The 23313-nt window shown below is 39.8% G+C and overlaps 1 protein-coding gene and 1 long non-coding RNA gene across 2 annotated transcripts in view; one reads left to right on the top strand and one right to left on the bottom strand.

Annotated features, from left to right (window-relative positions):
* The window catches only part of LOC117283086, a 141909-nt gene extending 128941 nt beyond the window's left edge, over positions 1–12968 (bottom strand). The window contains exons 1-2 of the long non-coding RNA XR_004514104.1: positions 12889–12968; positions 12419–12612 (exon numbers count right to left, since the gene is read on the bottom strand). This is a non-coding gene — a long non-coding RNA (uncharacterized LOC117283086). The remainder of the gene's footprint in view (positions 1–12418; positions 12613–12888) is intronic.
* The window catches only part of LOC111874393 (retinal homeobox protein Rx1), a 117491-nt gene that overhangs the window by 59565 nt on the left and 34613 nt on the right, over positions 1–23313 (top strand). The window lies entirely within an intron of this gene.

The raw sequence follows: 23313 nt of genomic DNA, 5'->3' as shown, positions 1-23313 counted from the left end.
AAGGCGATTTCCTTTGGTAATATTTCCGATTCTACGTTATTCCCTGCACGAAATGTCAACTTCAGTGGCGGATTTAAAGTTATACTTAAGGACGGCCTTACAATATTTACTCTCCCTTATGAGCCAGCCAATGTGAAGACAGCTACTGTGTAAGCACGCGAATATTACAAGCCGAGAATGAATATTCATCTGCCATAAAAATACTCCACGATTCTACACGATGAAATTTTAGTAAATGAAACAGGAAAGAATTTTAACCATCCAAATAAAACACTGCTTAATTACCTTCATTGTAAAAATTTCACGCTTAGAGTAATATATATGCTGGGTTTCGTACTGGCAGTGTTTGAAACGTCAGGTTCTGCTATGGAGAGTTGTGTAGACATAAGGAAAACTTCGATCATTATGTACAGCACTGAATCTAAAAGTTCAACCAATATAGGAAACGAACTTCCAATAATGTCTGGTTCTGCTTTTTGAGGATTCAGTTGTGTGGTGTGGACATAACCGTTTGATGTACGAAGCCCGTCTACAGCTATTTAAATATACAGCTACTAACTCACAAACATACAGCCTCTCCATTACGAAAACTAAAGACTTGTATGTTGTTTGGGAAAATAATAATGAGAATCATACAAAATACAAATACACTTTGTGGCAATAATCCAGCGTTTATTAATTTTAAAGCACGTACTGCACATTTTTGCCACTGTGCTTTAAAGAACGACTAATGGATTGCGTTCTTCTTCATTGGAACACATAAAATCTAGGCGCTGAAGTCCTTGACCACCTTTGTACAGCGCAACTTTAAACACAATCGGAGTGTTCTTAATTTAAGGTTAAGGTGGAAATTTCTTGCAAAGCTCTATTTAATTCACATGCAATGCAGTGAAATTATCACGCAGGAGCAATTATCCAAATCGTTAATTGCCTACCTCTTGTCTCTCCCCTGTGTAGGGCATACAAGAAGGGTGCTGATAATTTACAAGCCCCTGCTAGTTACAGACTAAGTATAATTGCACAAATTGCGATTAAATACAAGCTCTGTTCAAGTTGTAAAAAACATACATGCATATACTTTACTGATTACGTAGTTCGTATTCGTTGAAAATTAGGCTAATGATTGTTACCCGATTATTAATTAATATTAGCGTAAAATATCATAGAATCAGCAGGCAAGCATACATTAATCTCTTAGTGATAACACTGGTTTAGACACGCACAACAAAGAATGGTCACGAAATATAAGCGTCTATTAAGGCATAAAGTTTGCACTGGGCTCACTGCAAATAGAAGCATGGGTGACGTCACAGCAACAGCGTCTCGCTCCCTGTTATTGCATGCGTACGATCTGAGATAAAAATATTTACCACTTAACCTGTGGCTACTAATCGCTCTTCTGAATTTCGAAGATTCCATATACAGCGATAAACTGTTGCAAAATAAAAGTTGAAAATATTATTCTTGCAAGAGGTCACTAATGTATTTTCCACTCGAAATATATGCCACGCGGAGAACTGATTCTTTCTCTCAAAAATACTAGCAACACAGAACATATTACGCATGCGCAGTCCTGTTCCGTCCTCACTCGCGTGAATTTAGTGACGGTTCTCATAATTTTAGCTAGTTACAAAAATCATGGATGTATCATACACTAAATTTTATTTCCTACCCTGCACTTTTCTTCTATTCTTAGTCAATTCCACATGTTCTTATTATAGTATTCTTAATAAAAACAAACTCCGTGGCTTTAGTCCGTAAGCGAACTATACCGACCACGCGACCGCCGTTTACCAGCTAAGCTAGTGCCAAATTTAGCGGATAGAGGGTGTCGCATGATCAGCGCAAAGAATCCCCAAGGCCGCTAATTTCGGTTTTCTAGGCCGGAGCCGCTATTTCCTTGACATAGACCCTCAATTATGCTCACGAGGCTGAGTAGATCCCGTTCCAGACCCACTACTTCTCAGAAAATCTGGTAGTGCCTGGAATCGGACCCGGGACCTCTAGATCTGTAGCCAGGAACTCTGACCATTAGACCACAGATAATCCATCTAAATCTGTGGAGTATATTCGCCGTTTGGTTGTTACATGACAAAACTTCACTTAAAATATCGTTTCCAAATATATACTTTGACAGAATATAATTTTCTGATAAATAAGTTTGAAGAACAGCAAAGTTACTAGGCCTATAATGTACCTGGCGGCAGATACGTCTCACATATATTAAATGTAAACAATGCAACTGTATGGAGAATATACTGTCACGTGTAGAGGCGTGCGCTTGACGTATAATAAGGGATTGCATTATTAGATTTGTTGCACCTAAAACATTCACAACTCTGGACTACGGACAATACAACACTATCGCTGGTTTACACACTTCACAGTTCACTGTTACACAAGCACTAGGGTTCTCAGTCTTCACTAGTCATACCCTGGCAAAGGATTTATAAGGATCTCACTGTCTCTTCAAATCACACATGAAGTCTTTTCACAGTCTATTTCCTTTCTTGCAATTTCTTCTCACACACCTTCGGCTGCCATCTCCAGAACTCAAAAACAATTCCCATTCTAATTGCGTGACATCCTCGTTATAGAGGCTCGAGCTGCAGCCACCTGCTCAGGCGGTTTCTCGCTCGCGGATTTTCTACCCTGAAGATGGAGGCGACAGTTTCCTCCGAAACGTCCACACAAGATATACACGGCGCCACATGCCAGAAGACCACATTCCTCAGCTTACTGTATCATTTCTACAGGAGGCAGCGAGCTGAAATAGGCCTATAATTTCACAGTGATGACGGTAGAAAATATTTCTTTTCAGTACCGAATTTACGAGCCCTGTTAAACAATACATCTTAATATATAAAATGTAAGAAAACCTGTAATCAAGAAAGTCCATTCTCTGGACTGAATCCAATCATAAGTACGATATGTCCACAGAAAATGAAACGCAAATAACCCCAATAAGGAGTTAAATTAAAACAGCTTGTTAATGTTAATCAGAGTAAAGAAAGCGTCGCATGACCAGATCCATAGGTGCAGGTATCTGGGTGACATATCTCAGCGGGCATTGCGGCCTGGGGGAGATAATTAAATTAATTGTGTTTCGTGTAAGCATGCAAGCCAATATGGCTACAATATGTATATGCGAGCCGTACAGAGTTGATGTAGGGTAAGGGACGAAATGATAAATTAATTTTATGGCTAGATATATAGAACGCGCAGGCAGACACGCAAAACAGTAAGTCTATACAAAGCCTCTTCAACTGTGCAAGACAGCTGCATGCCATTGCTACCAACATGATACTGTCGAATATCTCTCGGGCTAGATAGAGCCATCACACAGGCAAGGACTGATGACAGTTCTAGTTAGTACTTAAGAAACCAGTTATTATACGATCTTTGCATGACATGTAAGAAACGAAAACATAGAGAGCTGATAATGTATGTCTGTCTGTCTGTCTGTCCGAGTGCATCAACTGAAGAATCGCTGAGATTGTGATTAAACTTGGCGTGGCCTACCCCATATTCGTACTTCTTAATTTCCTGCAATCCATAATACTAACATGGCTGACACGCGAATTCGTGAGATCGCAGCGACAATAGTACCACCTAATATAGAGCCCTGAAATTAAGTATCGTAACAGGTATTTGAAAATTTTACAGCTTCATTACTAATACTGATTATACTAATACTAATTAAATAGTAATACTAGTACTAATTGTATACTAATTATGAAGTTCCACATTACTCAGTTCTTTCAAGCCTCCTCTTGTTTCCTCTCCAGTAAGCTTAAATATTGCTGTTACCGTCATGATGAAGACTTAAGCCCCCTCCCCCTGGAAAAATATAACGATCTGCCACACTATACAAGGTCACATCCCAGAGAGAGAATTATTTTAATATTCTCCTTAGCACCTTCTTCTCAAAAACTCTCAGTATATATTCACCCCACAATACAAGAGACTAAGTGCACGCCCGTACTCCATGAGAGGGGAAGTGATAATCCTTTCTCTTTTCTTTTTTCCTTGGCACTACAACCCCAGTGGGCCTAGGCCTACCCCCATGAACTTCTCCGTTCACTTCGGTTTTTCTAGATCTTACACATTCGGTAGGACTCCTTGGGCGGGTGATCAGCTCGCCGCAAGGCCTCTACCTGTACACAAACACAGAAAAAAGCACACACACGAACTAAACATCCATGCCCTGAGTGGGGTTCGAACCCACGATCCAGGTTTCCAAGCGAACGAAGACAGTGCATGCCTTAGACCGCTCGGCTACCGTGACCGTGACGTTAAAAGAAGAGATTCTAAATTGCATGATACTAAGCACTCACCAATTCAATTTGTCTTTAATTTTATTCAGTAGTACGATATCAGTGTGTCAATCTTTTCCGAAATGGTTGAAATTTGCTTCGATTTACAAGGATAAGGAAATGAGGGATCGATGTATAAATTTGCTTTGATTTCTCTACGCTTATTTCTAGGCTGAAGTACGTATTGGTTTCTATGAGTATTAGTATAACGTCTGTAAAGATTTTTATTGTTGTCTTTGGTTTATAACGTCGTGTAGCTTGGCAGATTGTTGTTCCTACCGTTTCAAATTAACGTACGTTCTCAATCTTCACGTTAAAAAGCCACTTCGCCTTGGAAATATTCGTACCCACTTATTAGACTATACAATAGCTCTGAAGACAAAAATAGAATTATTTCTCTCTATTCAGAGACCATTCAGACCATTCAGACAAGAAAATAAATGACACAAGTGTTTACATAGACATATGAACTTTAAACACATTTCTTTTGCCTTAACAGTAACAAGGTTAATCAAAATTCAGTCATAATATTCTGTGATACTGGTTTCTCTTCCCTGAATGACAGGCTTCTTTGAAGTTTAGGACAGTCTAATAGCGGTCCTATGGCTTAAGTAGAGACATCGATTTGAAAAATATACTTAATATAAGATGCTTCAACTTCTTATTTAATTTTCTTATTTATGTTAATTTATTAAAGCTGTCAGTAGCACAGATTAATGATTTAATGATCAGTAAATAATGTGTTAGTGAGGAGGTGGAAGGAAATTGCCAGAGTAAAATTTTTCAATTGACCTAATCCTTCCAGCCGCACTAGGCCCTGGGGTTTACTCAGCCTCTAACAGAAATGAGTACCAGGAATTAATTACTCGTAAATAATTTTCCTGGGGAGTAAAGCGCGGCCGGCGCGTAAGGCTGACAACCTTACCGACATCTTTGAGCCGATTGTCTAGATAATGTTGAACCCTCAACGTCTCACAACCCTATGGGCCTTCAGGGTAGGGTATAGGGATTGCTTTACTTTTTTCACTTTATTACTATTCGGAATTTCGCCTGAAGGCACGGAGGAAACACGCTAAAATCCTCAGTCACAACTAGTCAGTATTCGTACCTAAATTTGAAACAAGTGCTTCAAGAATTCGAGGTATGATTGATAAAGATATGATTGCGACATTAGATTTGTACTTCTTTGATTTTCTTTTTTCCTTGGCACTACAGCCCCAGTGGGCCTAGGCCTACCTCGGTGAACTCCGTTCACTTCGGTTTTTCTAGATCTTACACATGCGGTAGGACTCCTTGGGCGAGTGATCAGCTCGTCGCAAGGCCTCTACCTGTAGACAAACACAGAAAAACGCACACAAACATCCATGCCATGAGTGGGATTCGAACCCACGATCCCGGCTTCCGAGCGAGCGAAGACAATGCATGCCTTAGACCGCTCGGCTACCGTGACCGGCCACTTCTTTGATTAGTTATCAGTATTTAGCCTGCAGCAAACACACAACCTAACACTGTCTTCGAATACTTGCTACAATTTCCGTCGCAGTTGCATCCCTGCAGGTGGAGGAAACTCTAGTTCTTACACACTGAGACATTAAGATGGAGCTAATGCAATGTAAAGCTACAGTTACATTATTTGAGTTCTCACCCTGCGTAGTTGCAGCGGATTTGGGGGTGCGGTCAGTTCACTTGGGGACCAGCTATGTGATATATATATATATATATATAATTGCCTGGAATAATCACGCACTATCATACTTCCTTATATTTCAGTTATCAATATCTTAGTCTTCACAACTTCATGGGTTTTATTTAGATCCATAGAGCTTGTGCTTCGATTTTTGTTCTATCTCTTCTTTTCTTTGAGATTTCAGATTTAGGGATTCTTCAAGAACAGAGCATATCTGTTGCCGTGTACCAGCGTTACGCGTTTAGATATGGCACATTCCTGCGTTAGATCTTTCACCTCTACACACCGTGTGGAGGTGGGTTCGAATACTTCCATCATAGTCCTGCAAGCCGAAGAAGGTGATGAGAAAGGAATCCTGTGCCCGGGGGTATAACTGGGCCACCCTCTCTTTGGTAGCGTAACTAGCGAGAACTGTTCTTCCGGGCTAGGATTTTGACGCAAGGTTAACGACCCTGCTGTGTACAAAAGGAGTTTTGCGGGAGTCAAAGGAGTGAAAAGCAAATGGTCTGATCCACGACACATAAACTGGAATGGAGAAATCTGACAAAATATTCTAAGCAAGACAATGACACAAAACGGGTTGTTTTGCCAATATGGACGGTGATATCTGCTTATGTTCCTTTCCATATCACTACAATTTCGCTGCCCTCGGAATGAAAATCACATTTTTCCAGACAGCAAACACTGATCAATATCCTGGCCAAATAATTCGGGGAGCGATCATCGTCGTCAAATGGTTAAAGCCCCTGCCTCCTATTTCAGAGATCCTAGGCTCGAATCTTGCCTTGAAATAAGCCATCGAGTACTTTTTTTTTGTAATTCGCTTAGTGGGGAGTAGAGTCCAGCTGGGTCCACTCGGCACGGCGGTCACTGATTGGCCTATTGTAGCCTGCCCCGGGTGATTATGATGATGGAGAATTTGGTGGAATGAAGGTTGGCAGAGGAAACCGAAGTACTTGGAGAAAACCCGCCCCAGCGCCACTTTTTCCACCACAAATCCCACTTGACCAGACCCGGGATCGAACCAGGGCCGCCGTGGTGGGAAGCCAATAACTAACCACTTGAGTTATGGCGCGGTATCATCGAGCCCTTTCCTCCATATTCTTTCTAAGTAATAATTCACAAACTCCTATATTTCCATGTACTAAGTCAAATATTCTAAATTTCATTACCTAACTTATGTGCATAATAAAGGAGATACCCCCCGAATGAGAACCGAACAGAGACCACTAGGATGAAGAAATAAGGAAGGCTGCTAAAGAGACTCACTGGTAGGTAAATAAGGACAGGCTGTCACTGGTAGGTGACTGAAAGCAAACTATTGCTTCTAGGTAAATAAGTGCAGCCAGTTTTCCGTAAGTAAGAACAGAAATTTACCTGTAGGTAAGCAAAGGCAGACACTTACTTCCAAGTAAATAGAGCAGACAATTGTCTGTACGTAACAGAGAACAGATTATTATTGGTAGGTTACAAAGGACAGACTAATATTGGTAGGAAACTAATGGCAGACAATTGCCCTGGGTAACTAAATACAGAATCTTTAACAGAGGGCAGAAGTACTCAATAAACTACTTTACTCATTGACAGTTTGTCGATGCTACTCGTTATAGCAGTCTTGTCTATTTCACTAATTCCTTTTCACGAGCATATGAAGATGTTCTTCCACTTTTCCTTCGACTTTCTTTGATAAAGTTCGTAATAACTTATAAGAAACCTGAAACACATTAATGGATGAGGTAAATATTTTCTGGGTTCCTTTTTCTATTAAGAGAAAATTAAATTTTCTAACAGAAAAGGGCTATGGTGCTTTCGCAATTTTAATTCCAAAACAACTATTAAAAGTAATGATTTCTAAAATGATTCTGATAGGCTTAGATAACTTTTTTCATGCTATGAACAGCATGTGCCATGTCTGAATTAAATAACCAACGTTGAACGAAATACCCTCTTCCTTTTCGTGAAATTTCTTTGAAAATTCCGTTTTTTTAATTACAATAATATCTACATTATTACGAAAATTTACGAAAATTGGAAGTTATTTGTTGCTACATAAACAGCATGGAATCAGTTAAATGTTATAGGATTTACTGAACATAACTGAGACACAATATTATTAATCCCTGTGCAGTTTAACAACAATAGAGTGCGCAAATCATGTGATGAAACCAATTGCTTAAGTAAATACGTCGGCCTTTGTAGTGAGCAACACAATTAAGTCCCCTGCAGCGGTCGTAGGCTAACCGTGACAACTGACATTGCAAATAGGCTCCGACTGATCAACATGTCTAATTTGGTACTACTTGAGCACCTGCATTACAGATACTATCAGAGTCTTCTGAACAATATGTGAATAATAATTAGCACTGAGAGGAGAAATAAATTTAGGTCCAGGAGCAAATATATTGAGCTATTCTTCCATCTCAAACCCCCCTGTCCCTTCCTCTACTCCAACCATAAGCAATACGTGAACCAATTTCTGTTAGTATTTGAAGGTCTATGGCTGTAATATTCAGTCGTGTATCTCGTAATAACAATTGTGTGAAATATGTACAAACATGAAAGAAATATAAAAATTGTATTTCTGCAACTTATAAAAATAATATTCTGGGTCTCTTCGTAATTATATTACATCAAAATTACCTAGAAGAATGGCACCCATTTCACTATTATCGCAGAAATAGACCAACAACTCAGCAAAACTTATTTACCGTATTTACGCATGTATAGGCCGCTTGCGTGTATAGGAAGCAGCACAATTTTCAGACAGAAATTATAGAAAAAATCATTTTCTTGACATATTATTTCAGGAGTAGAACACCCTGTATTACTAATTATGAATATAATTTTTTTAAATGAAGTGTGATTTCGAATATTTCGAATATAAACCGCACCCCAGTTTTCCTCTTGAATTTTTGGCAAAAAATGTGTTGCCTATACATGCGTAAATACGGTATTAATACTACTTCCATTAAAGGTATCTGAATTTACGCGTTTTCATTCTCGATTCTTTGCGAAATAAGAACGAGAACCTAAACAACGCTACGCCCTCCTTTCGAGAGAGCTGATAAGCTGATATGCACGGATGGAATTGGTTGTCCAATCTGCGAGGCACATTACGTTCTAATCGAAATTCATCACGGCAATGTGAAAATGATAAAACGTTCCGCCTCGTCTTCGTTTCTGGAACTGAGATAAAAATAAGGGAATACGTCTCGTGTAAACGAAGTGAGAATAAAGTTTATTGTTTGGAAAAGGGGAAATCCCTCGCCGTCATCATCATTCCTTTATAGCTATCACATGACGAGGAGAAGAGCAGGTTATTACGAGCCTTAAACCTGGGCTGTTTTCCACCATTAGATACCATTAGTTGGAGCTGTCACGGATAGCAGCAACATTTGTCTCGGTTCAGTACGGCGGGGGAAATTTTCCGTTTGGTTGCCCTGGACGCCTGCTGGGGTTCCCACAGTTATATTGCGGTCGGTCTTCCTTCCCGCTGCTGCTTCTTACTGCGATCCCGTTTAATAACGTGGCTAGCTGCACGAACCTTACCTGATGAAGGTTTCCCTCGGCCAGATAAAGTAACATACTAACCTGAGATATATGAGAATATAGTTGTTCATCCTTCATGTTTCAAAACTCACATAATATATTATAAAGGTAACAGTGTCACTCCAGCAATTCTGAAACGCACGCAACCACTGCAGAAATTTGTAAAACCGGAGTAGGCTCTATGACGCCATGTTTTCATGTCTGTATCTGGGTCGTTAGCCCATATATTATTTTTCTGCCTTTCCTTGTATACCTAAATATATTTTCCTAGTAATTAGCAAAAGCAGACATTTACAAGTTATTCTTTAAAATGTATGGACCATAATTTAGTAATGAAACTACATCAACTGCAATTCTTCTTTCATGGGAACTTGCTGTTGTGAACTAAAATTCGAGGAAAGGTGGGCTCTTTAATTCAGCTGAAGCTGCCGGAGACTGATCATAATCACTCCTTTGTTTCTGTTCCGATAATCCAAGGTAAGCAACATTGGGCTTGATTAGTACTCAGATGGGTGACCGCTCAGGAACGCCAAGAGCTGTTGGTATTTCCTTTTGGCTGATCACAATGACCGCGTGGACTAAGGCATGAAATATCTTCGCTTGCTCCAACGTTGAGATCATGGGTTCGAATCCCACTCAAGGCATGAGGGTTTGTGTGCGTTTATTCTGTGTTTATTTTGTTCTGTGTCTAGGAGCGGCCTTGGGACGGGCTGATTCCCCGTCCAAGGAGTCCTACCGACTGTGTATAGGTTCAAGAACCTGAAAAAGCGACCAAAGCCCAACATNTGTTTATTTTGTTCTGTGTCTAGGAGCGGCCTTGGGACGGGCTGATCCCCCGTCTAAGAAGTCCTACTGACTGTGTATAGGTTCAAGAACCTGAAAAAGCAGCCAAAGCCCAACAAAGGGCTGTAGGACCATAAATAGATAGTCCTTAATTAACTAAGTATAGAGACAAATTTACCTTTATCACACACACACGCCTGAACTCCATTTGAAATACGACTACTGCTTACAAGTAAAAGATTACAATTCATGACTACAGCGGGAGAGTTTGAAATTACGTCTGGCTAATTAAGCATAAAAATATTTTTCTTATATAAAAAGTATTTCCGAAATGATGATGGTGAGTATGAAAATAATTCAGTTACATTATTCTTTTATTAGTGTGCTGACTCAGTACCCTATGGAAAATTAAAAAAATTAGCACTAGTAAACAAATAATAAAAAAAATAAAGGGTTAATTTAAACTTCAACAACATAGCCAAATAACGTGATTTTGAATACAGAGAAATTTTTGGAAAATATCTATAGATTTACAAACTGCATTAGCAGAAGAAACACAGCAACTGGAAGACGCTCCTCTAAGGAAATATTAAACTTCAGAGATTCGAGCGTGGGCACAAATGCCGACTTTCTCAGTTGTTAAGTTATAAAATCTGGAGTCATTTTTAATCCTGTGCTACAAAACAAAATGTGTAAATATGCCGCCAAGCATGTAAAATCTGAATATTTAAATGTTCTAATACCTCAACACAAAAGAGGTCTGCTGGAAAAATTAATGGGCTGTAGACTGCATTTGCCTTTAAAGGACATAGTTGCTACTTGTACCGCTTGTTTTAACATTAATAATTCTGCATTTTTGCCATAGTGTTCCCATATTTTTCCTTGCATTTCTCAGAATACATCACGAATGTTTTCCTAAACAGCTTTAACTAGTTTATCCTTGTTATATGGAAGCAGTAAACATTCTGTGAGGTAGAACCTGAGTTTTCAAATGATGTTTACTTGAAGATCATGCTTCAGAGGGTTACTGCTTATGGCCATTGTTCTGCTTCTCGACTCAAATTTAGTGGATATTTCAACTAATTCAGGCAAGAACCACGCGTTCATNTGAAGAGACATCAATCCCATCAATGTGAGTTCTGCCGATCCCCACAAGCGAACGCTCAAGTCGAAGATTAACGTCCCTTACCCACCTGTTAATCCATGGCTTGTCATGTCGCCAGAGAAGAACGAACTTCCAGTGAACTGGATATTTGTATTGCATCAGCTGTTTAGAGTTGGAAGACTTAAATTAATCAGACGTGTTTTATAAATAAATTGTAGGCACAAAATATGAAATATCTACTTATATCTCACTTGATGATTCACTAGCCTTACATGTTTCGATCCATTTGGATCATCTTCAGAGGCACCAAACACTTTTTTGAAACCACTGTCACAACAGTTGTCAATCAATTACACATGTAATGTCCAAGTACACAATGTTCCATCTATCAGTAATAACAGCCTTTCTGGTTGTAGAAATATTTAAAGTTGTTTTAAAGTTTTAAAAACTTTGTTCAAACTTAAAATTCATAAACCTTACGGTTCGTGTCAATAATATGCTTGGCAATACATGTGTAATTGATATGACAACTGTTGTGATAGTGGTTTCTAAAAAGTGTTCGGTGCCTCTGAAGATGATCCAAATGGATCGAAACATGTAAGGCTAGTGAATCATAAAGTGAGAAAACTGAAATAGTCACACTGGACGGACTTGTCTTTAATAATTGTTAAAATAAAAGAGTTAAATATGCGAGTAAATACCAAATATATAATAATTAAAATTAACAAAATAACGCTAAAGAACTCACAGATGTGTAGTGTTTATTTTTCAACACAGTCATCTTGTTCTTAAAAACGTTTGTCCACCATTGCATAAGTTCTTTTATGTTTTGAGAGAAAAATATTTTCGGCTATGTAGTAACAGCCTAAGAGGCTTATATAGGTTACGACAGTTATATTATTGTTCGTAACTTCAAAAAATAAACGAATTCACATTATAAATAAGCATCATAATGAAAATTTGTGTCTTGCATCATACCTGTTAAGTGAAATTCCCACTGCTAGACGTCAACCTCTTTCTGCAGAATCACTTTATGACGTTCGTCGTAGAACACACACAAAACGAATAACATCCATTTTCTTCTCCTGTCCAAGGGTAATCAAGCGTGTGATTTCAGAATATCCAGGATTTACTCCATTGAACCGTCTCGATCTACTAATTCCATTTGATCCCTAAGCACACACATTATTTACACGTACTTCTGGAACCGCACTAATTTCGCAAGATGTTCGGAGCAGTTCCGAGAGGCTCAAAATATTTCTCCGGTAAATAATTATATAGGAAATACAAGCGAACCCACACATACTGATCGATTTTGTTTCATTCGACTGGTGTGGGTTGACCCATGTTTTCTTATACAATTGATTGACTGAGAAGTATGCAGTCTCTCGCATCTCCTGTGAACAGTCTTGTTCTGTTGATGTGGTTCTAACCTAAGCGAACCTAACCTAAATTCATTCTTCATGTTTCGTGTAACTGGTGAAGACACCGCTCCCCGGCCAGGCCGCTCTCTCTAGCCAACCCTCGAACATAGCTCCCACCTAAACGGAACTGAATATGTACTTTATAGGGGGTCACGTGACGAAACAAAACTTGTCATTTCTTTCTGTAGCAGTGAACAGCAATGCGTTTCCCGGACATATGCAAGAAATTTTGTTTTACTTCATACATTCTTTACATCAAGTGCGTAATATGAACGCATAATATGGTAACGTCGAATACTGTTCCTTCATTTTTCATTAAAATAATATTGGAATTTTTAGTTAAGACGGATTAAATATCATTAAACTGCATCTGTACACACACCGCTTATTTTCTTTCATTACGAGTAAAAGGAATTTCACAAAATAAACTAACCACACGGAACAGAATCCTTGAGAATATGGAATTGCTCGAGACGAACAATCCTAAGAAGGGAGCGGAGGATGTAACGGCCGGTGAATAATCGCTGCAAGAGGAGAACGGACAACCAGAAGAAAAATGAACGGGGATGTACCGTTAGGCTGTTCGGGACGAACAACCTTTAGAAGGGAGCAGGGTGACGTGGATGGCGCAAAGGGAAGTAGGGGTCACGTGAACTCTGCGGTCTCGCGAGTGACGTCACAGTATCTCCCCATATCTGGGGAAGACGAAACTAGTACACATCCTCCCATTCTGTTTAAGGGCAGTTTTTGTTATATCTTCTCATATTCCGCTGTTTCGCAAGCTTCTCCTTCATTTAGGCGTCCTTATCAAACTTCTGTATGCATTTTCCTTTTCTCCCAACCAAGCTACATACACTACCAACCCCATCATTCATCCTGCTTCATTTGATCATCCTAACAGTATCTGAAGAGGAGTGCAAATTATGAAACTCCTCTGAGGAACTGAGGAGAAACTTGTAACGGTAAAGCATCGATGTGCGATCTCCTATCAGAGATTCGAATTCGGATCTCCCCACAATGCAGCAGACGTGCTATTGACAAGATTGTGTTCAGTCATGAACAAACGGATACATTACAAACATCTCGTGATTTATTTCATTAATAATGTCATACCAAATGCACTGGGAAGAAATATATTTTAACGAAAATATTCTCATAATATGGAAATGACATAGAAATAATAACATTTTGTATTTCCTTTCACCGACCGCTTGTGTGGTCTAGTGGTCAAAGTCCCTAGCTACAGATCCAGAGGTCCAGGTATGATTCCCGGAGCTACCAGATTTTCTGAGAAGTAGTGGGTCGGGAACGGGGTCCACTCAGTCTCGTGAGGATAATTGAGGAGCTATTTCAAGGAAATAGTGGCTCCGGTCTAGAAAACCGAGATTTTCGGTCATGGGGATCCTTCGCACTTGACACTCTCTATCTGCTAAAGTTGGCATTAACTTAGCCGACAAGCGGCGTTGGCTCGTTCGGTATAGTTCGCTTGCGGAATAAAGGCCACGGAGTTTGTTTTGTTTATTTCCTATCGCCTTCTTACATTCATATAAATCTGTGATAAAACCAAGCCCTGAAAATTCGCTAAGTATAGGAACAATATTACAGCTTAAAATTACATATTTCTTTTCAGTGGCTCTATGGAACTTAATGAATTTTTTTTTAAATAGAGTGTAAATGTGACTACAGTTTATGTCACGTAACTTTTTTTTCTCTAGAAAATTTGTGGCCGTAAGATCATCTAAGCCTCGCTTGTTACGTCCGCCAGAAACCTTTAGACTAAACTCCCAGTACGAAATTTAAGGGATGAAACACGGTGAGGCACGGACACGGTGAGGCACATATCAAGCATAAAAATGTGGTTCCGTGAACTCGTAAGCAGACGCCCGATGCTTTATGACTGTCTTGGGGGCGCTGTTTCTCTCTTGCTCTCTGTTCCCCCCCCCCNCAACCCCAAATACAGACCCTGCTCGCTCATGCACCCCCAGGCACTGGAAACACATCATCTGGACTATAAATTGATCGCGCCGGTTTTTGTTGTTTCTCTTTCAACATCCATTCAATGTTTTTCTTCTTTCCTTACGCCCCCCTTCCGAAACCACTTGGCTGAAAATGATGGGCATTTAGCGTTAAATTTCATTTGTGAGGGCGTTGAGTCGTTTATCGACGCGAGAATGGGCTGTGATGAGTATGGAAGGGGAAGTTCCAAATGGCCCGTTAACTAGGGGCAAGGGTTGTAACACACTTGATGGACTGTCTGCAAGTAATCCAGCGCCCATAGCATTCGGTCCATTTATTAAGAGAAGGATTTTAATTTCATAACCGCCGTGACGTCACAAGCAACCCACGAAAACATGTTCGTGATGTTTAAGGGTGCACTGCTGTAGTAGAGAAGCTCTCCTCTGATTGAATTATGCACGTAACGCCAGCTTTCGGAATTTAGCTCTTCATGTGCTGAAGCTATTTACGTTGAATATCACCACTACGTTATAAGCAGACATGTTAGAATATGTCCGACATAAGATCCATCTTGAAGACGGTGACCTAAGTGCACGCCGAAATGTTGGAACAGCTGCANTATATATATATATATATATATATGTGTGTGTGTGTGTGTGTGTTACTTTTAACTCAGATTTTGTATTTTTACAATATTTTTGTGATTTCTGCATAAAATATAAACATCTAAAGCTCTAAGTGATTATGATCTTTTGGTTTTGTGCACCCCCTGTATTTCTACGTTCAGTTTGCTTCTGAATGTATGCCGTAGAATTATCATATCAGGGCTGGAAAATAATTTTGCCTACTGTGCCATATTATTGGCAATAATTAAGCCAAAACTGTACGAGCCACACATGTTCAAATAACGACGCAGACAACAGGTTGTTCCGAAATGTTGGTAACGATCTACGAGGCTACACGGTATCATATCTCAGAAGACACAAATCTAAATTGTCACTCCAGTCAAACTTCGAAAGCGTATAAATTAAATTGTTGCTTACACTTGTAAACTATACCTCTTGGCGATATATGGGATACTAATTTGGAATGACGTCGGTCACGGTAGCCGAGCGGTCTAAGGCATGCACTGTCTTCGCTCGCCTGGAAACCGGGATCGTGGGTTCGAATCCCACTCAGGGCATGGAGGTTTGTGTGCGTTTTTCTGTGTTTGTCTACAGTAGAGGCCTTGCGACGAGCTGATCACTCACCCAAGGAGTCCTACCATATGTGTAAGATCTAGTAAACCGAAATGAAACGGAGAGTTTCATGGAGGTAGGCCTAGGCCCAAATGGGGGCTGTAGAGCCAATGGAAAGAAAAAAACCCATTAAATTACATATAAAACAAGCATAAAAATAAGTGACTAACAACTCTAAAAGGAACAGACAATCTTTGTAGTCTTTAATTATGGATTTTGTTTCTTAATCTGCAAACAACATTACTAACAACATGACATGCTTCATTAATTCACGCAGGAAAAATTCTACCTTGCATGTTTCGTATTTGAGTTGGATATTCATATGCGCAGTGCATGACCAAAGCAAGTTATTTGTACTGCCGTACCCTAGAGATACACACAAGTGTTACTGTTCTTAGAATGGCGAGCAATGTTGGTAACACTGAATCCGTTTAATGTATAGTTCATAAAGGCATAAATCTGCCGTTTATATTTAAAAGGACACAAGCTAACCTCTAAAGCAGCCTATTTCTAATCATACCATCATCATCATCATCATCATCATCATCATCATCATGAAATTGTTAAAGGGTATGGCTGCGTCTTGATGTTTTCCGCCCAATATATTACGATAGATATTTCAAAATCCATATCTGATTAAACCTTTATGTTATTCTGTATATAATTAATATGATGACTTTTCTTTCGATATGGAAGATCCATTTCTTACTCCAGTCCAGAATTTTCATTAATAAATCCTGAATCAAAAGTCTTGCCTCTTCATTAGTTCTCTTTTAGGTTACCGATAGGCCTGTATCTAGCACCTGTGTCTTGTGAGTTGCAGTTAATCAGGTAGGATTCCTGGTGTAGGCCCATGAGACAGAAAGCACAGGATAAATCCTTCCTGAGCTTACCTGTACCTCGATTTCATGTGATGAATCTTGTTTCTACAGAAGAAGTTATGGCTCCCAAGTACTGGCGATATAACCATTGCGTCTGCAGCCATACTTTAGAATTTACAATGCAGAAGCTCGACTGTAGGATTCCACAGAATTTCCCTTTTTCCTTATTCGAGGTCATGTGTAATATTAAAAACTTCCTTCTTTCGGTAAGGGAACGTTAAATCTCTACCGAACGTCCAAGACAGAGTACCATCCCTTGTGGGCTGTCTGCGAATGCTTACTTAATATATCCATCCTGTGGAGGATTATGAGAAAACTGCTATAAATAAAATGCGCCTAAGAATTTCTTCGAAAATTTGAAGGGAAGAGAGAACTTGAGAGACTCGGATATAGATGGAAAGATACTATCAAAGTTGATGCTTAAGAAATAAGGTGTGAAAACATGCAATGGACTCATCTGAGTTAGGAGATGTGTGTCCCAGAGATCAGGGAAACATTCCTTCGGGTTCCACAGATGGAGGGGACTATATTGCTAGCAGAGGGATTTTTAGTTTATGAAGATGGATATAAATAATAAGTCATATCTGTAGACAGAACTGATAAACCATTCACACTGATAGCGAATTTAGTGCTTCTTTCAAACTGGAGAAAGCGAATGTGGTTTGACACTTCGTGTGCCGCTGTTATAAAATTTCTCAAGATTCAAAATTAGAAAGTTTTGCTACCTCACAAGCAAAAAAAAAAAACCCTCCTTGGTTTTAGTCCGCAAGCTAACTATACCGACCGAGAGACCGCCGCTTGTCAGGGAAGTTAGTGCCAACTTTGAAGGAGAGTGTCACGTGGTCAGCTCAACGAATCTCCACGGTCGTTAATTTCGGTTTTCTAGACCGGAGCCGTTATTTCCTTGAAATAGCTCCTCAATTGGCCTCACGAGGCTGAGTGGATCCAGTTCCAAACCCACTACTTCTCAGAAAATGTGGTAGCTTCGGGAATCGAACCCGGGACCTCTGGATTTGTAGCCAGGGACTCTGATCACTAGACCACTGAGGCGGTCTTTGCTACCTCACACCTAAGGATATATTGCCGGTATCCACAGTTTTACTCCCAGCATATTTAAGAAAGAAAGCGTGTTAACGTTGCCTCATATTCAAGTTACAAACAAATGAATTACGGACGGTAATAAATCTTGATTCATTTATGATACCATTCCAGCATTGTCTAAGGAAGTTATGTGACTTGTAGGCAGATATATGGATACCGTTCCCTATATTAATATCATGACGTGATACGTGTCCGAAAGTATTTGTACCTGTGTATTATAGCAAGTGTCACGTAACTTCGAACAAGGCCAAGAGTAACCTTGAATGCGCAGAAGAAAAATTTCAGACAAGGGTGTGGTTTCGAGGGTGTGAGAAGTGACAGGCGGCCAGTTGTTTGCAAGGTTACGCTTGGCCTTGTTCGAAGTTACGTGACACTTGCTATAATACACAGGTACAAATTCTTTTGGGACATGTATCAAGTCATGATATTGACATAGGGAACGATATACATATATCTGCCTTAAAGTGACATAACTTCCTTAGACAATGTTGGAATTGTTTGCACAACTGGCCACCTGTCACTTCTCACACCCTGGAACCCACCCCCTTGTCTGAAATTTTTTTCTGCGCATTCAAGTTTGCTCTTAGCCTTATTCGAAGTTACGTGACACTTGCTATACGTTCCCATGCTTCAGAATGCCATGAAATATTTTTATCAGTAATGACATAACTCTTTCACGCTTTCCGTGCCACCTGCTGGGATCTACCTGTTCGAATAACAACTGTGCTACTGCTGTACATGCAGCCAGCTCTCCTCCTCACACTGTACTCCCATAATCCTCTCGTTAGCAGCTAAACGAACAACATTCCCTCTTGCATTAATTGCGTTTGCCGGGACGTGAAGTGCTTTTCCGTCCTCAAATGCAAATTTTAACCTCGTTAAGCTTCGGCCTCCCAAGTTTAGATTATCAATGGTTAATTAATCTTCAATTTATTCACTTTGTGTAATGAATTTAACACTCAATTTAGCGGTTATTAATCAAAGTTTAAATTAAGGTTATTATGAGGCACTAATCATGCACCACGGTTGATGTTGTTTGGGCTGCAATTAACGTTGGAACAAGCCATTAGTGTATCCAGCGTTCTCTGTGTTAGATACACGAGCAACTGCCTCATTTTCCTCAGGGGTCCGCAAACTCTACTGGTGTATGGGTGTCTGTTGTAGGCCTACTTTGTGCAACCCTAATACAGCAACATCACATTGTTTATCCTGATAAAAGAATGAAAAATTTCTGGAAATTATTATGAAAGTAAATGTGGCAATTTCTTGCAGATCTTGTTAAAACCATTAATTCTTTATGGTTATTTAATGATGCTGTCAGTATCTCAAACTATACAAACCATAGACTGGTAAGATAATTAGTCGCTAATGAATATCGAGTAGGAAGCAATGTGGAAGGAAATAGTCGCAGTCTAACTGAAGTTCTTTTCCGGCGTTCGTCTGGAAAAGTAGAAAATTCCACGAAATCTCATTATTATTATTATTATAGATTTTAACCCGCCGAATTTCGATTTGGGCACCTCCAGAATGAACGTAAAAGGCCTTACCGTTTGAGCGAACTTGGTCAGCTTGTTGCCGTATCACACGTCACAGAAATTTTGGAGGCCTTTTGGTTCCATTTGGATATTACTGGTTCGTTGTAAGAAACTAAGTAATAATTAAAGTAATTCTTTTCTGTAATTCGTTATAAAGGAAATTGTAGAATTATCATTGAGTTTCTGATTTTGTACCAACTAGACGAGGCAATCTATGTCTACATCAGTACTTGGTTTAATACATAAACAATTCATTTCGTGTTTCAACCTTCGCTACTGTGGTGCCCCGCGATAATAAAAAATAGAGTAAATTTGTAGTGCCTATTTTTTTGTTTTTATGACTTGAATTTACTGATTAGGTTTTTAAGGATTCTGACGATAGTGTGAATTTAATGATAAGGAAATATGGTGTGGTTAACACCACATATACACGGTGCCAAATCCCAGAAGACTGCTTTCTTCATAGTCACCGCCGTGAAAGCCTCAAATCTTACACAGGAACAAAATCTCTTTGTTATTCTAGCAGAGTATACTCACTTCATGCACGTACATCAGTTATGATATTCAAGTGGATGTATTTTAAAAAATAACATAATATTCATGAAGCTGTAAGCATATCTATTTATCTATCTATATATATATACAATCTATCTATCCATCCATCTATCTATGGCTCTACAGCCTTTTGTAAGGCCTTGGCCACTTTCAGATTTATAATCTGTTACAGAGAAGGTAGGATTCTTTGGAAGGGTATCAGCCCATCACAAGGCCTCTGCCTATGCACGGAACAACATAAACACATAATAAACGCACACATACATCTATGCCTCGAGTGGGATTCGAACTCACGACCTCAGTGTTAGAATTGGCGAAGATGGTTCATGCCCTAGACCGCTCGGCCACTGTGATTTAGTTAGTGTTTATTATATTATGTCTATAGCCACTTAGGGCAGCAGATCAGAAACATCTGGAAAGTTTCGAAATGTGGTGTTGAAGAAGGATGGAGAAGCTCAGTTGGACCGATTATGTGAGAAATGAAGAAGTGTTAATTAGTCAGTGAGCAGAGGAATATCCTACATGAAATAAGAAAACGGAAGGCTAATTGGATTCGTCATGTTTTACGCAGAAACTGCCTTCTAAAAGAAGTTATCGAAGGAAAGATAGAGGGGCGGATAGAAGTGACAAGAAGACGAGGAAGAAGACGTAAGAAGACGCTGGATGACCTTGGGGACAGAAGAGGATACTGTCATTTGAAAGAGAAAGCTCTAGATCGCATAAAATGGAGGAATTGTTTTGGAAGAGACTGTGGACCTGTCGTCTTGACAGATTAGTGATGATGATGATGATGATGATGATGATGATGATGATGATGTCTATAGCCAAGTGGCCATGCATCCTGATTTAGATGCTTTCACAAACTGTCCACTGGGAACCAGAATGAGTTCTATGCTCTTGAAGTTAACCACAGGTCTACACAGTTTTGTAGAATTATATCAAGCATCCAGGTACATAAGATAAAATACTCATACAATGCCCAACAAAATACCTCTTTCTAACGGATCTGACTAAGTGCCTCCGGGCTTTAAACCTGAAGATTCAAACATCCGATTTCTGAAACTTTGGTTTGTTGGCAATGTTAGACTACGGACGAAGTACACATATTCGGTCATACTGAACCGCAAAGAGGTGATTTGAAGTAATTGAAACTATGTATGAATTCATGCAAATAAGTCGGAATCAAGAGACGTCTTTCTTCGTGAGACCAGGGGACATTTGTCATACCAGAAAATGATGCCTTCTCAGAATACATGGTGATGGCGCCACCGCCAAGTCTAAGCCTTTTGAAGAGTAGCAGCCTTCCCAAGGGCTTCCTTCTCCCGTATCCATCGCATTCTCCAAATCATACACCACTAGATCACTAGCTGTGAGTGCAAAAGATATTTCGCAGAAAACTTAAAATAGGATATTGTACGTGTCTCTATATTCGCAGGTAACTTGAACCAGAATATTTATATGGAAGTTGTTTATGATTTTTCGGCTTTAGTATAACTGACTAATAAATTCGCTTAGTGGGGGGTGGAGTCCAAGTGGGTCCACTCCGCACGGCGGTACCTGATTGGCCTATTGTTGCCTGCCCCGGGTGATTATGATGATGGAGAATTTGGTGGAACGAAGACTGGCAGGGGAAACCGAAGTAGTCGGAGAAAACCCGCCTCAGTGCCACTTTTTCCACCACAAATCCCACTTGACCAGACCCGGGATCAAACCTGGGCCCCAGAGGTGGGAAGCCAGCGACTAACCGCTTCAGCTATGGGGCGGCCTTGTATTACTAACTAACTCCATCATAGTTTCAGTCATCCTTGAGGCAATAATTCCTTAATTTGTGAGGCATATTGTATCTGATTCTGAATTAGTTTGTGAAGAATACAAAACGGCAATGCATACGATCTATCTGACGATGGCATGCAATACTATGTATATTGTTAATAAAAGTGGTAGGTAATACCTTACATGATTTTTGGAATTATATGGAATAAAATTACAGTAGGCTTTTCATGCAACCGGACTGTCACAAAATGGATTGAGATTTATATAATTCTGGATCTAAATATTTTATCCTCAGTAAGGCAAGGGACAACAAACCAATTTCGTGGCCTACCTTAATTCATGGCACGATATTCTGAATTCGCCAAATATTAGGTGCGTGCTTTTCAGTTAGTTTTAACTCTTCTCGATAGGTGGCTGCCTATTTCGAGAAAAGGAGGCGGTTGAAGCTGATTTCCGTTTCGTTGTGTTGAACCTTTGGATCCAGATAGCTGTGAGCTATATCTCGCTTAATCTGAAATGTTTTGGGACGAAACACAGTTACATTATCTAAGTTCGATGTGGAAACCAGACAGCGCGAGAAGTCTCGAACGTTGGTACGTTCAAATCTGTTCCTTGGTCACACCGAATGACGTCACACTCACATTCACACACGCGCGTGCGCACGCATACACACACACACACGGACTGAGTGGCTCTGTAGGGCCTGCCACACAAAAACTCTCTCGTTTACGAGCCGGGGACTTTGAATTTCCCGACATGCAATTACTGGCCGTCATAAAAACGTTGCCCGCTTCTAAGGAAATAACGTCCCTTAATTTGCGATCGCAAGTCTGAAATCGACGGGGGTTTTTTGGCTTAATCCAGGTTTTATGGATTTCTAATTCAGTTTCAATATAATATGTTTCGCCCAGTGTTTCATATTAGAAAAGCATATGTTTGTTATTCTGGTTCATTTAATTAATAATGAAGAATACTTCCATCATCATGATTGCCATAACCTAACGTTGTGATAAAATGGATAACAATACAAATTCATATTCAGGGGATCCTGAGCTCAAATCTCTACCTAGACTGCCTGACTGAAGCCTCTCGGGTTTTGCCTCAGCCCTCCCATATCAAATTACGTCACGACCACGCTGCTCCTCATCCTCTGTAATTAGTTCTCCACTTATCTTACAATCCGATGTCACGAGAATATAACCTCAGCTACCGAAATCATTGACCACCTCTGTAGTGGTCAGATTTCCTGCCTACAGATCCAGAGTTCCCGGGTCCGATTCACAGCGCTAACAGATTTTCTACGAAGTAGTGAGTCTGGAACGGGGTCCACTCAGCCTTGTGAGAACAATTGAGGAGCTATTTCAAGGAAATAGCGGCTCCGGTCTAGAAAACCGAAATTAACGGCCCTGG

This window comes from Cryptotermes secundus, unplaced genomic scaffold, assembly GCF_002891405.2.
Source record: "Cryptotermes secundus unplaced genomic scaffold, Csec_1.0 scaffold197, whole genome shotgun sequence".
Lineage (NCBI taxonomy): Eukaryota > Metazoa > Arthropoda > Insecta > Blattodea > Kalotermitidae > Cryptotermes > Cryptotermes secundus.
The sequence above is the reverse complement of the archived record's forward strand: the minus strand, read 5'-3'. Positions and strand labels throughout refer to the sequence as shown.